The sequence below is a fragment of the Athene noctua genome, chromosome 4, assembly GCF_965140245.1.
Source record: "Athene noctua chromosome 4, bAthNoc1.hap1.1, whole genome shotgun sequence".
Taxonomy (NCBI): domain Eukaryota; kingdom Metazoa; phylum Chordata; class Aves; order Strigiformes; family Strigidae; genus Athene; species Athene noctua.
Genome location: NC_134040.1, coordinates 60,262,264 through 60,286,705, shown reverse-complemented (window position 1 = coordinate 60,286,705; position 24,442 = coordinate 60,262,264). Strand labels below are relative to the sequence as shown.

The 24,442-nt window shown below is 37.6% G+C and overlaps 1 protein-coding gene across 4 annotated transcripts in view; it reads right to left on the bottom strand.

Annotated features, from left to right (window-relative positions):
• The window catches only part of PPP3CA (protein phosphatase 3 catalytic subunit alpha), a 197,851-nt gene that overhangs the window by 60,298 nt on the left and 113,111 nt on the right, over positions 1-24,442 (bottom strand). The window lies entirely within an intron of this gene.

Sequence of the window (24,442 nt, the reverse complement as noted above, 5' to 3'; positions counted from 1 at the left end):
AATTTTCGTAAGTATGAAAACCTACTATTTTCATAATTATCTGTCCATTCCTCCTACTGCCCAGCAGAGCATATAATACTGACAATAGTAATAAGACAAACCAAATTCCTCCTGAAAAAGAGAACATGTTCAAGCAACATTAATCTTTCTTTTAATATCACTCCTCTGATTCTCCTAGTCTTAAACCCAGACGAACACCAACAGGCTTTCTACAAAACGCAAAAGCATGCCTGTCCTGTGTATGCCACTGGTTAAACTGACAAATTTCTGACTTCTAGTTTCTGTATAGAAAAATGGCCTGCCTGCTTTCCCAAAGCGTGTCTTTCACGAGAGGACACTGATTTTTCATGCTTTAACCTCTACCACTTTATTTAACCTCGTATAATTATGATTTATTTCACTTCATTGCAATGAAATAAATCTAACAAGCGGCTTCTCTAAAAAGAGCAGCTCCCAATAAACATGACAGAGCACAAGTGATGTGCAATCGGGGCTAATAAGTAAGGATGCCTCTTTTTGTGCCTTAGAGTTAAGAAATTGGCTCAGCTATCTTGTGAAATTGTAAACTCTGTGGTGGGTGATTTTAAGCACCTGCAGGAAGGCAGGCAATGCTTTACTTTTGGAAGCCCCTATGGAAGCTTAACTAACAGTGCTGTGCCAAAACCTGCTTCCCTTTGCCTGGCTTTGCTTCCTCTACCTAAGGGAGAAGCCCCCAGTTTAGGGCCAAACCCCGACAAAGAAAATGTTAATGGCCTTGACTGTTACTGAGGTCAGTTTAGACTGGTTCTACCTTCAGTAACCCCCAAAAAATGCAATTTGGAAACTGGAAAAGTGATTATGAAGAAACTGAATAAACTAATGGCCCAAAGTAGACCTTATCTTGCAGCAGCAGCACAGCTTCTTATTTATTGCTAACACTAAATTCAGAAGACTTCAGATGGTCTCTCTGATGTAACGGTTCAAGCTTTTGTATTCAAGCAGTGCTCTCATTTGAGCTTTTATCTGGAAGTTGATACAGAGCTCTTGTTCTACCACAGATAAACAAACCTCACATTTATCACATGCCATAGAGAAGCTGTAGTCACATCTCCACGTAGATACAAAAAGGACTATACAGAACAGCTTGTAACACCAAATCCAACAAACTCGCAATGCAAACAGTGTTCATACATTACTCTTTCATCTCAGCCCAGTGTCACAATATATTTTTTGCTTGCATCACTTTTTTCTAAATGCATACACTAACAATAGGATCACTATAACATTGTCATGCTGTCCAAAAACTAAAACAAAAAAATTCCCACATAAACCAAAACCAAACAAACCCCCCTCAGGTACAGAAAAAACCCTCTGATGTCCCAGTCACTGCTTTCATGAATATTTCTGTGAAATTGGTGTCAAAATTCACTCGTGCTGGCTAGCTGAGCATTCTTCTATGATAGTAACAGGGTATTTTCCCCATAAAATAGCATACAGTACTCTTATCACTGCTGAGTTACATTGTATAATCTCTTTTCCCTAGTTAATTTCCCCCCAAGAGTTTTAGATGACAACCTTAATGTTGAAAGCCATCAACAGTTATCATTTCTATCTAAGAATAATATGTCATTAATTATGCAAAATAAATGCTATTTAAATCCTCAAGTGGTATAACACCACCCCTCTTTCTCTAAAATAAAAGTAGCCCAAAGGAAATTTTTTGATAGCATTTTTATTTGAACACATTAATCTACCAAACCAATACACACTGCTTGACTGTACTCCTCTGCACGGACACTGTGGGAAGATTAAGAACACGTGTCGCATATTGATGGCCAAGCAATCTGCTCTCCTAACTTCCAGCAGAAAAGCTTTTAGTTATATAACTGTACAGCTCTACCAATTATCGCCCGCCCCCATTTGCTCCAACTGCAAAAACCTGAAGTTGAACAAGACTGTAAGATTTTAAAACGGATTTAACTTTTGCTCTTTCACTAAAGTAGGAAGAAACAAAATAATTTTTTTGTTGTTGTTGTTATACAGACATGTGTGATCAGGTAAATACAGAGGCCATTACAGAGAAACCAAGAAGGTTAGAGAGTTTTCTCCAAGTAGCTATATGCCTATGCATTGTCACAAGTCAGAAAAGCAGAGAGCAAACTAGTGATGAGGACAGAATAGGAAGTGCAGAGCCTTGTTATCCCATGACTTGCAAAATTCTGAACTTGAAAAATCTTGACTTGAAAAATCAATATTCAATGGATATTCCAGGCACTCTTCATGCAGCAGCCTACTCTTTTTATACTTGACAACAGATGCAGAAACATATCCAGGAAAAAAAAGATGGAAAGCTAAAAAGCCCTCAGACCCAACCTTGCCAAGCAGTTAAAGTAGTTCCAAAGGAGAAGCTTAAAATCAGCAGGTAGGAGGAAGAGAAAATGCTCAAAAGAAAGAGTTAACATTGAGACTTAATTTATTATGGTCAGATCCCTGAATTCCTACTGAAAGACCACAATGTTATGTACAGTTAATCCAATCAGTATTTCACTGGAATGGCACGGAATACTTTAAGGATCTTATACTTTTCAGGTAATCTCAAATCTGGAAGATTTCCCAGGCTGCCAGATCAATGTTTTATCTTCCAACAGGTAGAGGCAGAAGAGATCCAGCATCATATTTCCATTCATAAAGGCAGAAACATCCATCAGCCAGTAACTCTGCCATACCCTTCATGTCTTGTCTTGCAGCTTCCCGTCACTAACAAAGAGCCTTGAAGCACTGTCCCGCCAAGAGCCCACAGGAGAGGTCCACATCCACTCCACACTGCCTCTACAAAGCTCTTTAAGTTCAATACCATCCCCCTTCATGTTACAGAAAAAAAAAATGAAAGCACACTAATTATTATATGTTCATGTTTACTTTTGTACAAGCATTACCACTGGATCTTTTAATTGTGTCAAAAATGTCCTTTTTATACTTGTACAGGCCCTTTTTTGGTACTAGAACACTTGCTATCGAACAACACATTCAACAAGATATGAACATTTTCCCATCAAATAACAACAAAACAAAACCCAGCACAGTGCAGCAGGAAATTCAATTCTTAACGATGATCTCCACGTACTTATGAATTTAAAGTATGAACACAGGGAACATAAAACACAGTTTGTATGTGTGTGGGATTAACATTAAAAGCAGTTGTGTTCACATAAAGCAAATTTATCAAAAGGAGGAACACCAGGTGTTATGTCTTCTGTTAGAAATACACATATTTTCCTCTATCACCGGTCATGACTTGATGGCACTTTTGGGAAACCATTTCCAGGATTCAGTTCAGACACCAAACTTGTTGCCCATGAATTGGTCTATCTGAGCCTCTCAGTAGTGTTTATCGACCTAACCCCTCAGGGCAGCAAGTTTCAGAACCGCACAACACACTATGTGAAGAAATTTTTTAAGCTGTTTTAAACTGATCTCCTACTGAATTTATTGGTGCAATCAGAAGGTTTAAGAAACACTGGCTGTTTGTGGACTCCTTAGAAATTTGTGTCTGTCAAGGAAGTTTTCAGGTAAGACACAGGTCCCCCTCCAAAAGATTCAAGTTCACAGGACTGCCCATTATATTATTATATTACTCCTTCAGATAACTAAATGCTCTTCACAACATACAAACTCAGTCCAGGGATTATTCCGTGTGGTTTCCCACTCTAGATGGATATTAAGAACAAAATTTATATTCATAGTACATTAAACACTGTCAAGTCAAAAATTTTCTATCTGCAACAGTTTGGATATGCTGCACTTATTTTCTCATTTATCATGTATATACTTAATTGGTATAACATTATAGTCTGATAGTAAAATACCATTAATGTTTCAAGCGAATTTACATTCCACGTATCAAAAAATTATATCCCCATCTTCAAATGTAATCAGGGATTAGGAGCAGATATGCAATACTCCATCATCAGCTTCAGAAGCAACATCTGCAAACTCATACATGTATGACAATTAACAATAATTAAGCAGACACCTTTTAAAGGAGAAACTAACACTGTATAGGGAATATTACCCATCACTTGACAACTTGTTCTTTACATTCACTGAGCTAGGGATGTTTTTGCACTGAGGTCCAAGAGCTTGTGCTTTATCAAAGCAGCATGCAATACTGAAAAACCTAAGGGAGAAAAACACCCTCTTGAGTTACACTGCAAAATGCAGGCTACAAATCACAAATGGGTTCTGCTTTGTTTAGTAAGTGTTTAGCTGCTTATCATTCCGCTAGTTAACACATGCTTCCAAGACCTTACCATTTTCCACAATCACCGGTACTTGCAAAGACTTACTGAAAAAGGGACAAGTGCACCATGTAAACCTGTGTCTGAGCTGACTCATGGATGCTCATTTGTCCAGGTTCACAGGATAAGATGGTAAAGAGGCTGCATACCCCAGTGAGAAGTATACACCAACCATTTCTACCAGGGAAGCAGTTTGACACAATGAAAAGTTACCAGTGGCTGAATGAAGAAGTCAAGTGAGGAAGGAGTAATTACAAGCAACAGTGGACACACAAAGACAAAGCAAGAACAAGTAGATGACCTTCTGTAGCTGAGGAGTCAGACTGAGTTTCCTTAGCCAACTGATAAATATGAGGGAAGACACCTCCAAGAGCTATATGCATGAAATTCTCAGGTGCTTCAAGAAAAACTACTGCATTGCTCCTGAGGAGCTCAACTATTAACCAGAAGGCTCTCGTTTTCCCCAAGATTTAAGAACAAAGTCACATGTCTTTGATTATACAATCTTTGAGCTTGAATGAGCTTTGTTTCGAAGTGTACATGTTTCTGAGGAACACTATATATTGCCACAGCAGTATAAAATGTTTGAAATATCAGGTTTGTTCCATGCATTTTTATTTTATTTTAATCGCAGAAGACTGAGCAATTTTCTTCCTTACTTTTTGGAGAACAAGTAGGAAGAAGTAGTACAAAACAAAAGAAGAAACTCCAGAAGTTTTTATTCATAGCTGCCCACTGAAGCATTGCTCAAGACAGAAACTCAGGGTAAAGTTACATACGTTGTTTTATAGTCATGCAGTTCTGTTTCTGTTTATAAACAAGACATTTAAAGAACTTGCAGACTTCATTACTTACTCAAATTAAAGTCAGAATAATTTAGACAGCTCACGAGGTAACTTATCGTCCTAAGAAAACATCTACTAGGCTTAACATAATGGTTTTTCATATGAATGTTTGTTATGCTAAATGTATTGAACAACACAGCTTTGTTTTTCCAAAAGAGGTATGATCTCATTCATATTCATATATGGTTATCTAACACGATTATAACAGGCTTTCATCTATCTTTTCCATTTGATCACTGCATGCAAATTGATGAGTTTATACTACCAGATTGAATTAACAAAAAACTGCAATTATATATTTTCATAGAGAGGCCTGCTTCACCAAAGATAAAACCAGAAACCATTAGCCATACAGGTACAGCAAAGAAAACCTCAAGTGGACCATCACTTTTGACAATGCTTGGTTGCCAACTTTCCCTCTTTGTAGTGAGAAAAAAAAAAAAGTAGTATCTTGGGAAAAATTGTTTTCTGTGCAACACATGAGGACACTATACTGTGTTCTGCTCTGCCAACACTTGAAACGCTAGTGTCTGCAAAGATCAACCCATGCTCAGTCCTTGTAACAGGAGTTAGTTTTCTCCCACCAACCCCTGAAAGCTAGAACAAATTATTGACATGATTTTGAAGAGGTAGAGTGAAAGAGAGAGAGGAAGGGAAAACATCACATCAGAAAAGACCTTCAGGACAACAGTCATCAATATTCTCTGGTGAAAGGAAGAAGCAAAAAACCTCTAAACCACGTGGCAGCAAGCCCTTCAAGATGTTAAAGCTACAAAAATATCTTCAGCACGAAGTTTTTAAAAATAGCTCCACAAAATTAATTTTTGTATCCCAAAATTATTTGCAGTGGTTCAAAACAAAATAAAAGCCATGTACATAAACCTGGCCTTTGTATATATAAGAGATACCAGAACCAACAGAGTCTCAGGAAAGAAACTCTATCTAGTACTGTAAAACCTACACTGGCAGAGAACAACCTCCCTCCATGCTCCTACCATAGCTGAGTTTTTCAGAAGAGTAAGTGGGTATGACAGCAGTGGGGTGCCAAATGAAAACTTTCAATTCCTGGTCAAAGCAACATAGCAAAGTCATAGTAGAAAGTGGATGGTGATCTAATGAATATTTTACAGAATTTTTCCAAGATCAACAGGGAAATGCGCTCTCATCCCATGTACCAAAAGATGCTGAATTAGATCACGAGAACAGCAACAAACCAGGAGAGGAATAAAACAGTATTCACTCCCAGACACATGAAAGAAACAACCAGCTCTTCGCCTGCCACACTCCAAGGTCAGAACCACCTCTAAGCATCCTCCGTAGCAAATGGAAAAGCAAATGTGCTGTCATTATCCCCTGTTAATGCACCCTCAGTATCTGGGAGCAATGCTTACTCTACAGATAATGTCATCAGAAGGACTACTTGCAAGGAAAATACTTCACTGGTGTATGGGTCAGGATTTTCAGCTCATATCCTTAGATCAATACTATTTTACCAATAGGGAAATTCTTTTATCCTCAGTTTTACAGACATAAAACACAAAGGCCTGGGTAAGTTGAACAATTTCTAAGGTCACAAGTTCGGTCAGTGGGAGAGCAGGGATAGCCAGAGAGGGAAAAACACATCCTCATATTGCTCCATCCAATTCAAAGCACCTGAAGAAGAGAGCCCTTTCAACGAGAAAGGAACACCCTGCACAAGAAGTAGGCAGATCCTGGCTTTACACACAATGCTCCAAATGAAATTTAGGAAAGGTGAAACAAGGCAAAATGAGAAAAGTGAGAAAATGGCTTTTGAAGAGAAGTTCAAACACGCTCAGCTCTGTAGAAAAAAGAAGCATAAAATTCAATGCTGTTTTATTCTGGGAGTAGCTTTTATTTGCATAGACTGGACCATAATATTGTCCATCTACAACATACAAGTTTGTTATTAGAATTACTCAGTGTTACATCTTTCTCACTAATCTTGTTGAATAGGCCTCCACTAGTTTTTTGCTATACAATATTTACCCAGAGTCAATAATTTGCTGTTAGAAGTAGTCTGTCACTGGTCCTTCATGATTTAATGTGCTACTTTTTTCCCCCTTTTTATGATTTAATTCAGCTCTTAAGATCATTTTTTCTTTACGGTAAGTATTTCTCTCAGCAGCACAAGTCTCAGCCTCAGTAAAGTTAAAACAAAGGCACTGGTATTATATGGATACAGCGATAGTTATATAAAGCTCAAAGAAGCCCTCAGTATTTACAAGGGCTTGATGGATAAGTATCCTTGTTTGCTCTTCTTACTGTAGAATATTAGAGCAGTATTACCCTAACAGACTGCAATCCAATTACCTTCCAAGCACCCAACAATTGACAAGATTTTATGGTTAGCAGCATTAGCATGCTAAGTTTCAGTACATGAATAGAATCTAAAAGACTAACCACAAAACCTGGACGTTCATGTTGGCTTCTAACATATATTTTCCATTTTCACCAGAGGGTAACATTTGTTATCACGGTTTCCTCATTCTGTGCCATTACAGACCTGCTGTATGCACAAGCCCACCCCCACTTCGTGTTTTATTAAGAATCAGAAGCATTACTCTATGACAAAAACGATTCTCCTTCCTTCAGCACAACAATATGTCTTACTGGCAGGAAACAAACATTTGCTCGACACAGACAAATGCATTTGTTCATTACCTTTGGATCTATAGCACTCTGCCTATATTTCCCAGAAACAGATGTTGAAGGAAAATAAAAATACTATTTCTCAAATTCCTGGGCTCTTAATAAGCAACTGACAGTATCGACACGAATACTTGCATACCTGAGTGGAAGCAGCCAATATAATCAGCTTCCAACAAATTCTGTGAAATTCAGCATTTAGGCTTAATGTTCTATATTCAGAGCCATGAGCAAAAAGAACCAGCAGTGAAGACCTACTGAGCTTTAACCTCAACTTTTGCACCCATGTGTTTAATGGGCCTGAGCTATTACCCACAGGCTATTGTATGGGTATAGGGTTAAGGAAAGCAAATAACATGCAGGTTTCGCAATTCTAGCTCAAGCCACATAAGATGACTTTTTAAAATTACAGAATCTAAATTCCATAACCAAAATCTTACACAAAGCTAATTCTTGGTGAAAAATGATTAACATTTGAGGAAAGTGCTTTTAAGAGAAAGCTCTCCATAGTAATTTAAGTCCTGGTAAAAAAACTTATATGACAATTAGTTAGGGAAGACAGTGCAAGAAGGAGTTGACCACATTAACTTCCTCTTGCTGAAAACATATACTTAAACATGATCTTGAATAGGTGGTTAAATTCAGGATCTTAAGTCAACATGAATCACAGAATGGTTTGGGTTGGAAGGGATCTTAAAGATCATCTAGTTCCAGTAAAAAACCTGCTGTCACTTAATGACAAGTATGAAAGTGAACACAAAGAAGTCACACTGATGAAAAGCCTTAATAATGTTTCTTTGTATAACCTTGCTATTAGGCACATAAGAAGTGCACACAATTTAAGAGGTCTCTGGGTAGCGTTAGGGGTAGCACCCAGGCAGATATGGGCTAGCTCCTGCACCATGTTACTCAAGCAAACTAAACAGACTCTCCCACTGTAATGAGATTTGTTTTCCCAACGGCTGGTTGAGGAGGGAAAAACCCCAAAAACAAAGTCAGAGAAAGGGACAGCCAGCCATACCATATGCACTAAGTAACAGAGTACTGCTGTTCAGAAACAGAGGTAAGAAGAAAAGGTCACCATCAAAAAATAGTTTGAAAAGAGAATATCAGGTGAAAAAAAATGGAAAAAATCTATTATACTGAATTAGCATTTTATGGCCCTCTTCTAGTCTGTATCAGTAATCTCAAATATGACATCCTTTTAGGTTTCCAATATAAACTTATCAGATAAATTTCTATTAACTACAGATAACACATTCCAAGAGGAGCTAAATAAATGTTTAATATCTTACCAATCAGCCAAACTGATTTCACTGGCATTTGATTAGGTTAAATTTGTTGTGAGAATTAAGTGTGTGAATTCAGTACCTTCATCCATGGACTTCTACCACCTTACTTTCTGCACTTGCTGGATAGAGACCTCCACTATCTGAATTAGCCTCAGCTGAACAAAATACACAAATGCAAATCATGCAATCAGAATATACACAGCCTGAAAACACCCCCAGCTACAGTTCCAGATGAGAAAAATAATCTCACAAATTTCTATTTTTAATTTAAAGTTATATGTACAGATATAAAATAAACATCTGAGTGAGCTTTTTATATTGCAAGGACAAGATTTTCAGAAGTTCAGAGGATCTAGCTACAGAGTTCATGAATTCTGATGGGAACTATGTCATTACTTCTTTCATAGCACTTTCCAGATTATCTGGTTTCAAAGAATATGGAATACCATAATCCTGGACATATACATTATCTAAATGCGAAACAGTGTTTATGTGACCTTATGAAATTTTGGTTTAAAATATAAATGTACATCCATTTAAATGCAGCACGTATAGTAAAAGTAGTATACAATGTGTTTCCTCTTAAAGCAACAATAATAAGGATGTGTTTTTAACAGAAAATACAAGAGGTCAGACCAGCAACTGATTCTCTCAAACACCACATCTTTTTTGAGAGAGCAATTTCAACCCTAAACATAAAAGGAGCAAATCCCATTAGCAGGAAGCAATGGTGCCACACACCAGAAGAAACAATTACCATGCAAAGTGTCTGACAAAAGAATTGCATAAAACCCCTCAAATATAGGTTTGTTCAAAATACACTACTGCAGCTGTAGGTGTGCATTACTGATGGCAGAGTAGCCATACCTGTATGACTGTACCAAAAGACTGCCATAACAGTATGAAATAGCTTTGTACCTGATGTAAATTCAAAGATAAGCACCTGGCTTTGCATGCTACTGCTCTGCTGACTGCTGTAATAATCAAACTAGAATGTGTTTGGGCCAACTTACTGCTATGCAATGTTCATTTTCTTCCTGTTTACTTAGTCCTTGACTTCAAAGATCTGAAGATACACAGCTTCACTGGGTAACTACTACCATTGACTTCAATCAGTTGCTTAGGCCAAAGTTTGTTCTGTTCCACACAGTTCACACAACCTTGTCTTCTGTTGTTACAGACCTTCTGTTATAGGGATTTCCAATCTCCTATGAAGTAGATAAACAAGCTACTTCCTAAATTTGCATTTTATGAAGTCATACCAATGAAGAAAAAGCTATTTGATAAGTAAATCGGTATTTCACCTGGGTTGCAAGCAAAGTTTCCTGGCTATTCTCAAAAGACTGGGAAATACCTACTGAACTCTTTCTCCAGATTTACCTGTCTTATTAATGCCATAGTTCATACTCTTCTCTCATCATTGGGACAGTATAAACAGTCTAATATTCAAGTCCTAGTTCAGGGAGGAAGTCCAATCTCACACATCTGTTATTTTTCTGTCACCTCATTATTAAAACTAAGAAAATGTGACAGAAGAAAAAAATAATTTCTTTTTTTCTTTTCTCTTTTTTTGAATAACTGAAGTCACTTCTGAAACAATGTCCCTTGTGCTTGCTCTTCTTGGGAGGCTGGTGTGTGAACTACTACTAGATACAAGCCTAATTCTCAAGCTCTGTAAAACATTATGCATTTAAGGAGCAGAATACTGCTAAGTGACTATTATTTCCAGTGCAAAAAGGCAAATCTGTATTTTAGCAGGAAACGCCTATTGTTCAGAGCCTTAGTGGGCTAATATGAGCTGTACTTCCACAATGTATTGGGATAACCAGAGCTGTGATCATTATTTTAGGCTACAATGTATATACTACTTTGAATATGAGAAGTAACACTATCCTGTCAGAGCATACAGCAAAACAATGCTTTAATGGGACAATAAAAGATGACCATTTCCCTGTTTCTATTCCATGCAAGTTGGGTACTAGTGATATTTTTTTCAACACAACACTATGTTCATGTGGTGACTGAAGAAGTTAAGCCCTTCTTTCAGAACAACTTTTCTTTTTAACTCTCTTGCTCTGCAAAATGACTAATTTTTCAGAAAGAAGATTGTCTGTTTTTGGCTAAGACCAAATACATTATCAGTTTAATTCATTCAAGAAAATGTTCTTTCCAACTGCAACTATTACAATACTAACCCAAAATGCAGCTATAGTTTACCTTTGTCCTGCACACACACACACGCAAAAAAAATCCTTTTCATGATATTAAAACAACTGCATTTTTCTCACCTCTCCACTTCTTTAGCATGCACTTCCTGCAGCTCTGAATTCATCTTACAGCTGTAGAAAACAAGGACCACGAAAACATTTACGATGAAAAGTTATTTGGCAAAAGGAAACACATGGAAATGCTCACAGCTACAGAGTACTTCTTTTACTTGAAACTATCTAGAGTATTATTAATTCGTGGGGTGTTTGTGACTCCTCATTACCACTAAATTTCAGAGGGAAATGCCACTTTCTACAGACTGAGGTTCCATCCCATGTAGGCTAGTGACAAGGTGGTGTCCACAGCACATGCTTCTGTTCAGCAAAGTTGTGCAATCTCTGGTCAAAATCAAGAAAAAATGCAAGGAAGCACTCAAAACCACAGGCCCTTATCAAGGCAACTACGAGAGTCACTCTGACCATAATACTTCACTAGAACAATGAAATAATTGACTAAAGAGGGAATCATCAGGGAGCTGAACATTCATTAAAATAAAACAAAAACTAGTACTACAAAAAGAAAACCAAACCCCCCAAAAAACAAATGCCAAATGAAGAGTCAACTTTCTCACACAATCAGGACAAATGCACTAAACCCAGACAACTCCATTGTCTTTTTCAAGCAACAATGTTTTTGTATGCATCTACCCTGGGTTTATAAGTATTTATGGGTCGATTGATACTTCAAGATACTTAAATTTTACATTGTTGCTAATTTAAAAAAAAAAACAAAAAACAATCCAAACACAAAAAAACCCAAACCAACAAACATTAAGAGACATTTTCAGGAGAGTTAAAATTGGTAGGTATTGATGGAGAGCTGATGCTACCACCATTCACTTGGTGTCAAGCCAGAAAGTTTGGACCCCAGAACCTGGCAAGAAATCGTAACTCCAGCCTCAATTCAACAGACCTTCACTACAAAAAAGTGGGTCCACCCAGCTTTCCTTTATTTACCATATTTACTATTTCTTTCATTCATTCCTTTATTAATGTCTAGTTCTGTTTATTTTCTAGAATGTGTAGGTAGCGTAACTAACTAGCTCCTTTACAAGAGAAGCATAGCTGACCTGCTATCTTCTACACTGAAGTTGCATTTTCATGATGGAATTTATATTATTTCTTTTATGCGTATTTCTGACTATTCTATTCCTTTCAAACTGTAAGAAGTCTTATTCCCAAGAACATGCTGCCTTGATTTTATGAAACAAAATCTTTTGCCCTTGTTGCAGATTCCTTTACGAAGAACAGATTGCTGCTGCTGCTTTTTCCTTGTATTGGTAGCACAACTGATCAGTTAAATTTGGCTCTCAGCAGTCCGGCAATTCAAGGGAAACAGTTCTCATGAATTTGTTACTGTTAAGTGAAAGAAAAAAGAAAAAAAAAAAATCATTGCACTTCAGTGACTTTTCAGGCTTCTTGCTACTCCCTCTGGTTTGCAATAGCATGATTATTTGAAGTGATTGCAAGGCAGAAACCCTTCAGGCACATAAAAATAACAAAATTCTAATGTATTCACGTGTTTGTTAAAGCTTGTCTTTGCTTAACTGAAACTGTAAAAAAAATCGCTTGGCAGTCTCTTTTCTAGCCTCTTGTATGTGGCCAAGTAATAAAAAAAAAAAATCATAAACCTGTATTTACTACACCCAGAAGTTTTCATGTACTCTAAAAGTTTTATAACCTATATTTTAATTGAAAATTTTATATTATTTTCCTGTGTGTATATATTTTTTTCAAATTGAAATATTTATGTTACTGAACTTTGTAGAGAAAATTAAAAACCTTCAACTGACAATGGTCTATCTACCATAAATAGCCTGTTAGAAAGCTGAAAAGCATGTGACTAAAAGAAAAAAAAAAATCAACAGAAGTTTCTTATAAAAAAGCAAGACACATCATCATGACAAAAAATATGAGTCAGTGCAGATAGGATCTTATCTTCAAAAAACATACAAGTAAGATAATCAGGTTTCAGAAGATCATCACCCATAAAGGAAAGTAATTGTGGGTCTGTCTTTTTGGTGTCCAGGAGAAGCAGGGATAACTATATATCACAGGAAGTAGTGATGATGAATCTGCTATGAAAAAACACAAGTCAAGAAGAATGGGCTTTCAACCCATTTTTCTCCTTTTTCATGCAGTCTCGGACAACATACAGTTCTAAAATACAATCAAAAAAATATTAATTTTCTTATGCAGTCTCAGACAACACACAGTTCTAAAATACAATCCAAAAAATACTAATTTTCTTAACTCAAAAAAATGCATGTAGAGCTAGGAAATAGTTGAGGTTTTCCACCAAAGAAAGTAAAAAAGCTATATAACAACAAACTGGTATGAAAATACTGATGTGGAGGATAAGTATACATTCTCTGGAATAGCCTCTTATCGAGACCTCAAAAGATTAAATTAATCTCTACAACTGTTCCTAAGAAGCACAGTGTCACCTTTCATAAATGTTGGTACTTTGTTTAAGAATTATTAAAGTCTAAAAGGCTGTTTTAAGAACTAAATACATTTTAAAAAAAGTCATCTTGGTTCATTTCAAACACCTGTTCAGCTTTGATTAAAGTCTTATTTAAAAGACTTACTGAAACTGGACCACATAAAAAAAAGATACAAAATGCTGGAGCTGTTTTGACAATTTCTTTTAGAGGACTGAGGATTAGAAACTCACCATGGACAAAATGACTGTCATCTATTCCGTCAAGGACTGACAAACCAAGTACACAGCTACAAGGGATCCCAGGATCTGGGCAGGGTCTAGAAGATCCTCCTCCAATGTACGGAGAGTCTGAACTGTCCCTCCTAAGCTGAGCAAGGAGCAGCTGCCAGTCCTGAGCTTCAGCAGGGAAGGACTTGGGACTTTCTCTGAGCCCCTCTCGTTTACCCGCCCTTATGAACAGCAGCAATAAGGCAATCAAAATAACAAAGCCACCACTGACTTCTGCAGTATAGCAGTTTTAATTTTCTTCCCTGTAAAGACTGTTACAATAAAGTTCCACTGCAGGTATTCATATCTCTGTTAAAAACAATCTAAATTGCCATTCCTAGTGAGCCATCAGTAGCATGGGTAAACGATGAGAATCAGGTGTGATTTGCATTGGATCAGTGATTCTTAATATTCACTGTACTCCTTGTCTCATCTCAAGATTGTTCCTTGGCTGGCTTGTTGGATATAACTGAATACAAATAACTACCTTATATAAAATTATCTCAACTAAAGAACATATTTTTTGCCATTTAAAGAAATTGGTGGGCCGTTTATACCCAAGAAACTTATTAGCATTCTGCAGTCCCTTCACAATAAAACCTTTATCCACTTACAAACTGAGTCACATAGATCTCATTTACCGACTACTGTCTCCCTTCAGAAAAACACACCTCCAGAAATACTTGTAAAAGAGAAAAAAATACCCAAATAAACACTTAGTGCTTGTTTTCTGGGTGGGTCTGGTACTCAAAGTTAGTAAATATGATTATCTTTCTTGCCTTTATTTAATTACGGTGTCCTTTCAGGCACAGATGATGATGTTGTGAAATGTCAGGAGAGTCTCACACCCCTGAAGAGGTATTACAAGATACAGTCATGAAGAAATGGACTAACCCTGTCTTCTTTCTGTAGATTATTCATATTAATGATTTGTGGGATTATTTCATAACTGACTAGCCAAAATACTTTTTCAGATTGAGGTTTTGTCTCTGACAGAGATTTTTATTTGCCACCTATAAAAACAGTATTGCTGGGAAGTTCCTTTTTAAGTAAAAGGGTAAAAAAACATCTCTTGAGATAAATTTCCAGTGGACTGCAGGACTGCTTGTGCTTTTCAAGGAAGCCCTTGAACAGGGGTTCTCTAATGATCTAGGCTTGTTAACTAGAAAGATATAAATCATTATTACAGCAGGAAACAGACTGCAACATCAGGAAATCAGGAAATATTTCTTTGTTGTAAACTGCAACAGTAAAAGAGTTTATAACTTAAAAGGCCATTTCTATTCTCTGCACCCTCACTGTAGTTTTTCATCATTCTTATGTACAGTATTCTAATATTCATTATTGGCTGATGGAGTTCTTAAGTTGCTAAGCAGAACAAAGTAATTTTCTTAGCATTAGTAGAAAACAGAAAGCTATTTCATACAACAGTGCATCTTGTTTTTTAAAATACATTTTAACTCAGTAAACCTCTAGAAAATAAATATTCACATTTTGGAATTGCTGAAGGATACAATTCCTCAAGTGGTGGGAGAAGAAAAGAAAGTGCAAGGTACAACAGGAGCACCTTATGACCTGGAGGGTGTCACTTTACCTGTGCCCCAAACTTCTGTCACAGAGTGATCATTCTGCACACAGAATGGTAATTTTCTGCATTCGGGAGAAGAAAAAGACTATTTTTCTTCCAGGGCCATGTGTATCCTGAGCAAAACACATATAATGCAACCAAAAAGGTTTTCTTCTGCTACTCAAGTAATCATTACAGGAGGAAAAGGGGTGCCTAAATACAGTGAAGGGAAAATATATTTATTCACAGTTTAGCTGTCTGTTCTTGACCTGACTGTTCAGGACTGGAGACAGTGAGGGGTTCAGCGTGGCAAACTTTGTGAGAAATTACAGGAAAAGCAACACCAAGGAAAAAAAATATGATCATACAAAAGTATTGATAGACTTCTGAAATTAAGTACAGACACGCTGTTAAAATTGCCCTAATTGCATGCTTTACAACTGCTTTAATTCCTACTTTTAGTTTGCTCTTTCTCTTGTGCTTCATTTCAATACATCAGGACAAAGATGGCAGAGCTACAGCAAGAGGGAAGAAAGGGAGATGGCTTTCAAGGTGCCTGCTTGTCCTGAAACTTGGACTACCTAAAAACCTGGGACACCCAGAACTAATCCTCAGGCTCAAGGCAGGAACAGGTCCATACTTAAGTGACAGGCCAAGAATAAATGAAGTACAGATGTTAAAAAATTAACTGCTAAAGAGAAAGATTCTGAGACAATAGCCATCATCTAATAATCCACTACTGTGCTTTCTTTTTTAAATGATGTAAGCCAGAAAAAAAATCTGCCATTCTGAAAGGAATGAGTAAGTAAATCCAGTGTATATTCAAAGTTAGAATCAAGTTTCATGTTTAGTTTAATGCATTTTTCATAGAAAACACATCCTCTGTAATCATCAGTCTAATGTTACCCATAAGCATGAGTCATGTAGAGATTTTGCATTCCATATAAAAAAAAATCTTCCTCATCACTTTCTTCATCTTATTAGAGAGAAGTTTATTTCAACAGAAAACAAAACAGAAGAGAAGCATGTCATTGTTTCCATTGAAAAACATCAAGAAAATGAAGTGGAAAATAGCAGCTCTACAACACGAAAAAATAAATATAAGGCTGCAAAACATCATTAAAGTTTAATCATCTCTCCAAACCTTTAAACTGTGCTGCGGTCCTCCAATTTTTGTACTTGTCAAGAGCAGCTGCATCAGCTCGGACTCTGATTTGGTACGAATCACGTGTCCTGTGTAAGAGTCAGCATGAAGGCCTTATCACCATGAAGGTATCATTCCCACTTTCACTGGACTTACACCGCAGCCTGCTTCTGCAATGGTACCATCACAGGCAACACACTGATGATGGCACTGCACCAACTGGTGTGGAGCCAAGTCATCCTGCCTTGTGCTACTGGGCTGAGCAAGGACCAGAACAGACCATCAGTAGGTTCAGGTAGCGCTGAAGAATGGCTGACAGCTTACAGTAGGAGGTATTCTTTCCTAGGAACTATCTGTACCTCCTTCACTTTTTGTTTTAAAAAATAAAATCTCCTTGATGTGCTGTTAGTTTCTCAATGCAGAGTACTCACAACACAGAACAGCTGTCAAACATTAGGTGGATATTCTGCAATAAAGTAAGGTAATATCTGCTGGCAGCACTTCAAATTAGTTTTTAAGGACTGTAAAGGACGGTGTCAGTAGAGTGCAGGGATAGGCACCATGCTATACCAAGTAGCCACAGTTACATTAGTCACTAAACTAAGCAGTTTTACAGCCTACAATACAATATGCTCAACCCTCACCTCAAACTTACACCAGTTCTTTCTACCTCCTTTTCAATTCAGCTTTACTTGATTTGTCCATTCAAACCTAATTCTATTCCTCTGCACCTTTGGGGGAAACAGCTCCTGCTGTATTAGGTGTAGAGAGGGTGTGCCTGACATTAATACTAGAGGCTTGGGAACACATCTGATAGTCAGATGCCTGATTTGAAAAGGATTTATAGCATTCCCAGTTGAAACAATGTAAACCAGAAATCACAAAATCTAAACACAACCTGTTTTCAAGCTCCCTGGGCATGAACAAGAATGAAGACATCCAGAGTACAACCTAATTTTACAACTAATTTCCAAGAAGTGTCATTGGATCTTTATCCTTCACCTCACCTGTTCATCTCAAGGGTTTACCTTTGTCAGGGTGACAGCTAAAGAGAACAAAACGAAGAGAAAAAAGTCCACCAAATCCAAACCTGTAGTCACTTAAGTCAACTTTTGTTTAGAGAGCAGAAGTCCACAGCTTAAAATAAAATCTATGGCATGGCATTATAAACTAACTTTAGAACAGCAATATTACTTGGAATAGTAACAATTACACTGGGGATGACTAAAATTTCCAGAAGGATCTGAGATGCTCTAAGAAACATCATCTATAGATCTGAAATAAAGGAAATTTAAAAAACATAAGGTAAGACTTTATTTTCATAAAGTAAAGCCTTAACACTGTCAGCGGCATAATCCACATAGGATTAAGTGTGTGGATTAAGTACTAACCAAGATGAGCTGTTACAAACAAGATGGACCAGGAGACTTTACAACTAAATGGAGATTTTATAGAGAATAATTTACTTCTCCTTAAATCTCCTTTGTCTGGCCATTGTGCCTCAGACACCTAGTCCACTGATGGACATCCAAGTGATATTAGAGATTAACAGCAGTTGACCTGAAGGAATAGAGAAACTCCCTGGAAAACAAGGCAAATTAGCCCACATGAAGCGCTAGGCTCTGCAGTCAAGCTAATGCAGGTGTCCATGCTAATCTGTTTAGCAAATGACTTCTGGTTTCTCAAGAGCAGATCACTGCAACTGCAGGTACGAAGAAAAAGGTTTCCAGGTGCGAGCTTTCACTCAACAGGTGAGGAGGTTCATGCTGAGAGAGGCATCTAGCTGGAGAGTTCAATGAGGGGGGATGTTCTGGTTTCATTCCAACCCATACTTTGGCTTTTAAAGAACAAACACAAGTTTAAGCACATGGTCCATAGCAGACTGCCAGCAAACTGGCAAGCACCAAACAAGCATGTAAGTGATGCCTGAAGAAGAATCCTTTCCCCTGTCTTATGAAATACTACACCAATAACACCATCTTTATGGAAACCTGGACAGTGTTACTCAACGGTACATAGCCCTTTCCAGCTCACGTTGCTCTCGCACAAAAATATCGCACATTCTGTAAAATGAAGAAGAATCACATTAGCATCTCTATTAAAAGGGTTTTGAAACCAAATCCTGGAGTTAACAAGCGTGAAACATCAACCACAAAACACATCTAAAAAGCTTTTGGTTTCCCAGGAGGGTTTTGGCGCTTTTTTTTTTTTCTTCCTATTTTCCTCAACAGCAAATAAAATAGTAATAACAAATGGTTCTGATAATTAAATGCCTCCACATGTTTCTGGAGGCATTAATTTCTTTGCACTTACATACCAGTAACATAACCGTTTGGTATGCTGTGGAAGAGTTTTTTCTTCAAGAGTATTTCTTATGTACTTCCTCAGGAAAGAAAATTATTAAGTCACCAGCTGCAACAGATAATGACATTTCTCCATCATCAGGATCATGTCAAAACATAAAGACATTCACACAACAGAAATTATACTCCTACATTAAGGAAAAAGAGCTGTAAATACAAAGAGCTATTCCTCACCTGAAGGAGGAATCCCCAGAAGTGTAAAGAAATCTCAGCAATTCCTTGTTCACTTGTATGACTTAACCCATGTCTTCATGTAACAAATCACTTCTGGACCAACTTGCAAAGAGGGATGGGTAGGCCATGATGGCTTTCCAGAACAAAAGCCAGAAGATTCAACAAGAAGTCACAAGAGACAGCATGTTGCCTCATGACTCCAAACAGATGACTAGGCAGGCCACCTTAAGTAACAAAAAAGGTTTAAGTACCAAAGAAAACATTTCTTCGCCTTCACTAATATTAGTGTAAAAAAAAAAAAGTCCCCATGACCTTATGATGCTGAGCATCACAAGAGGATAAAGTAACTTAAATCTGTTTTCATTAACTTCCAGTCTAGAAACATGCATTGACTTTGGAAACCTTATAAAACTAATGAAAATGTTTCAGAAATATTGGTGTCCATCTTCTTACTACTATTAATGAAAAGTAATTACTGTTAATTAAAAGTAAGCAATCTTATAATGGAATTTCTCCTCTATTTTCCATCTTACCAAACTCACTTAACCAAATTAGCTACCGGAACTGTAATTTACTCTGTACATATTACTTCATGGGTAGCAGAAAGCTGACTACCTTTCTAGCTATGACAACTCTGCATCTTTCTGGTTCATGACAAATGTGGTGCTAAAAAAAAAAAAAAGCACATCACAGTTTTGCAGAAATGAATCTCTACCTCCCTCAGATCAGCTCCCTGCAATTCAGTCCTCCAACACGTAATAGCAAGGTTTATATCCTCAGCAGGAGGTTATGTTAATAGCACTGCATCTCCCACATGGGAAGAGTAGCTGTAAGAACAAGTGCATTATCAGATCCAAAACATACAATTATTGGTTTGAATAAGATACCAAAGTGTTAAAAGATCTTAATGGGAAAAAGCAAAAAATCGTTTCACGCAGATGTTGAGTGATCCACAGGAAAGACATCTTCTTTTTTTTTTTTAACTCCCAAATTGACAGCATTCTCTTCTAGCACAAGTTGTTATTAGTCACAGAAGCTTTTTTGTTTGTTTGTTTATAATTCACTCAAGTTTCTCCGGCCAAGAAATTACAGACATGTAACCTCAGCAGCAGGGAGAACAGATGGACATTTCCAACAGAGTCTCCTGTCCCCCCCCAGTCCGGCCTCTTCTTCCCAGCATACTTGATATTCTTAAGTGATGGGATAGAGGTTTAGCTGCCAGCACTACCCATGTGCTCAATTTGCAGAGTGCCCACTTCAGCTATTTGGCCTGCTCAGCCATGTCACAGGTGCCAAATATTGGTGAATTACGATGTACAGATTGCTCTCCTTTTCTGCTGACAATGCATTACTATTCCTTCACTGGATACGTACCACCAAAAGATACAAGAGTAAATAAAAATAATGAAATTTACCTCATCTTTTAGTATTAGCTCTTCCCCCTCCTTTTGAAGTGAAAATGTAGAACTTAATGATTTTTTTTACCTCATTAAAGTAAAAAAAAAAAAAAAAAATCTATACTTGTCTACATGAACCCAAACAATAGTACTAAATTGTAGGCATGGTAAAATTTGCAACATTAAAGTCAAGTATTCAGTATCAGAATTCAGTCTTCTTTCCATATGTGTCATCATCATCTTCAATTAGAGACCAAAGTATCATCTCCTTTCTCCCCAGGAACCTTGCCACATGATGGACTGGAGAGATTTTCAAAGACTAATGTTCTGGTTTTCTGCTGCTTCACCATATGGTTCCATGCTGAAGCCTTGCACTCTTTCTTTCTCACACCAATATTCAAACACAGAACCTCTAACTTTCCCTGAGGGTTCCAAGGCATGCAGCACCAGGCACAGGGGGGCTTCAAGTGGGACATCATAACAATCTTTTCACAGGAGCTGGATTCCTGTTAAATACCTATCAGCTCTGCATACCAATCTGAGATACACAAGGCTAATAAAAATTCTCAAGGAAAAAAACAAACAACAAAACATTCAGCATATGATGAATTCAAGCACAGTCCCCAGCAACGTCATGTGCTGGCCTATGTAATCAGCAATTCATCAAAATCACAATCCAGGGGTTCAACTCAGGAGCTCATATAATGAGACAAACCTAATGAAGAGCCAGCTGTAAAATGTCTGGGTTGCGCTTGACAAGCAGGCTATGCTGCTGGCTCTGCCAGGGGGAGAGACCTGGACAGGCAGCAAGATTTCAGGAACAGCAGAGGAACTCTAAATTCACACTTAGTTTGTGTGCTTGTGTCCTTTTTTTGCGTTATCTAACTTTAAATCACAGTTCTTACAATTAGAAACTCAGTCACAGATGTGTACCTTGTCCACACCGTTATTTTAACAGCATTAATGGGGGGTTCCTAGTTCATACCACACAAGTGAAATTGGAATGAGAGAATGAAGACTAAATATGTTTCTACAGCTAAAGTTACCCCAGATGTCATAAGTTAATGACCCTGTCACTTGTACCAGTGCTGTATCGCAGAGTAAATGTAGCAGAAGATACCTGGTCTGGTATTTACAGCCTCCATACTGCAAAACCTGACAGAATTCCTTTTGGACTTCTGCTGTAACACCTCCAATGGCTTAAACTACAATTTACAATACAATAAAATTTCAAACTTTATGCCAGCAGTGTTTTGAAAAGGAAATACTATTTAATGACATAGATAGCTCTTTGACTCTTGTGTTTTCCTTAATTCTACTCCATGTCTAGTGAAGCCCTGTAAATCAGGCAGAAGCACCAACTCTCACAAGCACCTACAACTGGAAGCGTTTACAAGAACACTTTTGCTTCTAAATTTTCAAGATACTGAAGCAAATTTTCTTTGCTTTCAAGATTTGCCATTGTTCTTCAATAGGTCCTTTCCCCACCCTACTCTAAAGCTGTTTTAGAGCTACTTTAAAGATGGGCTTTTGAATTTATTTTTCATGATCTTCATACACTTCCATTTTTATACTGCAATATGAAATCTCAAAAGAAACCACCAACTGGAATTCTGGCTCATGCGTTAATTTAAAAAATCATGTGGATGCTTTTGCTTTAAGATTGCTTTCTGAAGCCCTCAGAAAAAAAAAAACACAAACGTAAAGACCTTCTAGTAATATCCTACTATGGAAAGAATTCAGTCATGCACTGAGAACAACAGTTCAGTCAATGACTGTTAGAGGCACTGCAATATAGGATTGAAGGGGATCAAAGCCCACAGTCCTCAAATCCTGATAATTCTGCTCATGAATCCTTAAAAAAAACAAAAAACACAGAAAACCCCAGTCCAATTTTAAGCAAATTCATTCTTTGTCCTTACTAATTCTAGTGGAACCCTTCCAGAACATTTTTGCTCTGAAGATTATGAACTTTTTTTTTTCCTAACTCCCAGCTAACTTACCTTTATTACTAAGTAACCATCCATTCTTGTACCAACACTGACTTTTTTAAAAAATAGGTGATCTTCCCTCTAGCTTTTTCCCCTCAACCTTCTGTTTTTAGTCCACCCCATTCTACCACTTGTGCACTCTTCATCCTTGGAGCATTTTCTCTATACCGGCTTCTGTTTAATTTCATCTTGAATACAAACAATTGTTTTCCAGGCAAGTTTCAGCAGAGCTTTGAACCACACACTAATGAAAAACAGCCCAACACTTCTCTGTGCTTGTTAGAAATGCCTTTTCAGACAGGACGGAATTTGTCTTTTTCACACTTAAAGACATTCTGCAATTAACTATCGAAGCCAGGACTTTCTTTTCCACAGACAAGCTGAGAAGCAACCTGCTCACAACAGAGACTCTGGAGTTCACATATAAATCTAAGGATGTCATCCCATTTCTACTACTGTGACCTTTAATACATTCTAGTTTTTCCCTCATTTCCAGTCCTTCTCTATTTGATAGTCCCTCCCACAGTGCATTAGTAAAATTTATTAGCATATGTCCACTCTCTTATACCAAGATAATTAATGAAAATATTATACACAATTTGTCTCCTGATCAACCTCCAAGCCTTCTGGAAAGCGACACTTTCTTCCCTCAGGCCACCTCATCTTAGCATTATAAGGCTGACAGTTTTGGTGAGAATCGCAGGCCTGGTGGCCTCAGTGATGACCAGATTACCTAGATGCCCCAGCCTACACCCAAGCTCTCATGAAGCCAGTCAGCCCTAGAACAAACTGACTGCAATATTACAAAGAGATTATCTTTATCCTAAGTTATGGTACCCTGTAATATTCTCCTGAAATTAACTGCTATCCCCAGTGCTAAATTCCAGCTTGGAAAGATGTGACCTAGCAGCCTTTTCTAATGCTGTTGCCTTTCCTCAGAGCTTCTCCCATCTCCAGCATCTGCACACTCAGACTGGAAGCTGTACTTGCATCTGGAGAGAACGGAGTGCACAATTTTGCAAAATGTAACCTATCAGTCACTACACCTGCTCACTTTCCTTGCCTGGCTCCCCTCTTATTTCTGATCAACCTCCTTGTATATCTCCCTCACTACATGTTGAAAGGGCAGTCATTTAATATTTAGCAGGAATGCTGCAGCCAGCTTTGTAACAGCCAAACCCAACAGCCAAACTCCTACTTATACACCTTTCTTTTTGAACTCTGCAACTTGTGACCAACATTCCCCTGAGCATTCTATTCTTGGATGAGATGCCAACTGTGTCCAAACAACAAAAGAAAAATCAGATCACACAAATGTGTTCACTGAAAGCAGACAATACAATCAAGTAGTCAGTGTAAAATTGCCAGGTTATCCTCCCCTCAATACATGCCTTAACAAGGGCTTACTATTAGGATAAAGCCTGTAAGAGGTAGTATTGCATCAATTCTGAAATTCTAAGAAAAAACCTGTAATTCATACAGCTATTTACAAGCCACAAAGGTGGTTAATCTACAGTACCTAGTGTCATCATGAAAACACATCTATGTGCAGCAAGCTTTAAACACTCTGTAGAGAACAGAAGATGGAATTGCAGATGCATAAATTGCTTTTACAGGGCATTAAGAGATAGGTTTGCCTTTTCCCTCATTCCTTTTAGGTGCCAAGGCTCTCCTAGTCACACAACAATGCAGCCAACTGTGCCCATGGCTATGTGGCTGTGCTTAACTTGGCTTCATTTAGCTTT